This window comes from Notothenia coriiceps, unplaced genomic scaffold (assembly GCF_000735185.1).
Source record: "Notothenia coriiceps isolate Sejong01 unplaced genomic scaffold, NC01 NC01_scaffold00011500, whole genome shotgun sequence".
NCBI classification, from domain to species: domain Eukaryota; kingdom Metazoa; phylum Chordata; class Actinopteri; order Perciformes; family Nototheniidae; genus Notothenia; species Notothenia coriiceps.
Window position 1 is genome coordinate 479 of NW_011344201.1, and position 2,398 is coordinate 2,876.

General features: G+C 43.3%; 1 long non-coding RNA gene across 1 annotated transcript; it reads right to left on the bottom strand.

Moving 5' to 3' along the window:
• Nucleotides 1–385: 385 nt before the first annotated feature.
• LOC104946739 (uncharacterized) lies at nt 386–1,486 on the bottom strand. Its single transcript, XR_798486.1, has 3 exons — nt 1,413–1,486; nt 708–816; nt 386–475 (listed from the first exon to the last, which is right to left on the bottom strand). It is a non-coding gene; the product is annotated as an uncharacterized lncRNA (long non-coding RNA).
• Between the last annotated feature and the right edge of the window lie 912 nt (nt 1,487–2,398).

Here is a 2,398-nt window from a genome sequence, read left to right on the forward strand (position 1 = left end):
TCTAATATTAAAGTTGACTTTTCATTCAGGAAGTATGACGCTGCGCTGTCAGTACGCTTCTCCATGTTTGTGATTGGTCGAATGCTCCAGATACCACCCCTTTCATGTGAACGCACCTAACTAGATAGGACACGGCTGGCTTGAGCGATCCACTTGATAACCAGCTTCGTAGTACAGGCCTCAGGTAGTGTTGCAGAACAGACAAAATCACAGATGTAAAGAACAACAGGAGAGTTTCTCTGCTCGCCCCAAAAGACCTCAGGCTGCAGAGAAATACATTCTGTGTTGTCCTTTTGCAGAGACATGCCTCATCAGATATCATGAATACACTGATCATGGAGGACAGCACACAGCAGGGAATAACGTCTGACCTTGTGATGGTGCTCTCTGATGGAGGAGAGGAGGAGGAGCACCTGGGGAGAGGAGGAGTCCAGGTAGAACTCCACCAGAGAGGAGAGGACAGCGCCTCCTCTGTCTGAGGAGAGAACACTTTCATTATTTAAAGAGATCATTTTTAGTGTCTCTCCTGGGACATGTCTCCATGCTCTAATGTTCAGAAAGCTCTTCATTGTTCCCACACTGCCTGTGCTGCAGCACCTCTTATCACCCTCTGTCTGAAACCAGAGCCCAGTCACTATCACTATCTGAGCCATGAAATCCCTTCATTCTCCCATCCACTCAGAGCGTGAGACTGACAGGTGACTCACCTGAGCTCAGCTGCTGGTTCACAGCTGCTCTCACTAGCTCAGCCTCCTGCAGCTCTGAGCTGTCCAATGAGAGGAGGAGCTCCCCGATACTCAGCTGCGGATTGGACATCTTGACACACACACACACACACAGAATATTAAAAGAAATGTATATAAACACAAATCATAACATTAAATATATATAAACATTTATGTATTTTTATATTTAATTCTTTAAATATTCTTGTATTTATTATCGTTAAATGTAAATTCCCTTGTGTTTTCTTTATATTTAAAACACATTTCAATATATTTATGTGTATTTAATGTATGCTCAATGGTGACGTCATGTTTCTGCACATATTGCGTCACTCTAATTTTCTGTTATTTTACCGGGCGTGATGTGATCTCTGTGTGACGTCACTGCTGTTATATAATGACAGTAACGTGACGTCACAGTTAAAAGCAGTTTGAATAGTTTAAACAGTTAGCATGATGAAAAAACTCCTCAGACTTCACGTTAGCTGACAGCAGCTAGCAACCTGATGCTAAGCTAACATGCTAACAGCTGTCATTCTGCTGCTAGCTGTCTCAAAACGATAATGCTGATAGCGCTGTTTTTCTGCCTCTGGCTGTCCGGTAACTTCCGGTGCAGCGACGCAAACACAGCCAGTTATTTAACGGGAGAAACCGCCGTTATGAAGAAAAGTTAAGGGGCTCCGTTACCTTCAGACCTGTTGATCAGGGCGCAGACATGTTGAGCAACTCTAAGCCCCGCCCACCGCAGCTGTAAATCAACGGGGAGGCGTTCAAGGCGCGAGGACAGGCTGGGAAAAACAAGCTTCCGCGTCTGATCTGTTAAAATAAGATCAGATCAGATCAGAAGTACTTCATTGATCCCAGTGAGGGAAATGTTTGCGTTGCAGCAGCACAAAAATACAAGGCTATGAAGATTAGAGAAATTAACAGACTATAAATAAACAATCCATCATGAGAACCTCTCAATAGAAATGAAATGGCATTAAAAAAAGTAGAAAATATTCAATTTTATACAAAGTTATTGATTATTCACTTTGATAAAACACAACCCAGAAAAAGAGAATGGAGTCACAACATTGCCATGACAATCTAATGTGTACAAGGTTTATAATGTATTCATTTATTTAAACAGGAAGGCAAGCATAGTTTATTAATATATCACATTTCAACACAAGGCAATTCAAAGTGCTTTACAAAAACAAAAGACATTAAGAAATAGTGCAGCAGAAACATTACATGACATGTTACATGTTAGAGGCTGTCATCCAAAGCGACCTACATACTCAATACTGTGGGCAATCCCCACAGGAGCACTTTGGGGTGAAGTATCTCAGGGACACAACGACTGTGTGTGTGTGTGTGTGTGTGTGTGTGTGTGTGTGTGTGTGTGTGTGTGTGTGTGTGTGTGTGTGTGTGTGTGTGTGTGTGTGTGTGTGCGTGTGTGAGAGAGAGAGGTGTGTGTGTGTGTGTGTGTGTGTGTGTGTGTGTGTGTGTGTGTGTGTGTGTGTGTGTGTGTGTGTGTGTGTGTGTGTGTGTGTGCGTGTGTGTGTGTGTTGCAGCTGTGTGTGTGTGTGTGTGTGTGTGTGTGTGTGTGTGTGTGTGTGTGTGTGTGTGTGTGTGTGTGTGTGTGTGTGTGTGTGTGTGTGTGTGTGTGTGTGTGTGTGTGCCAGCAG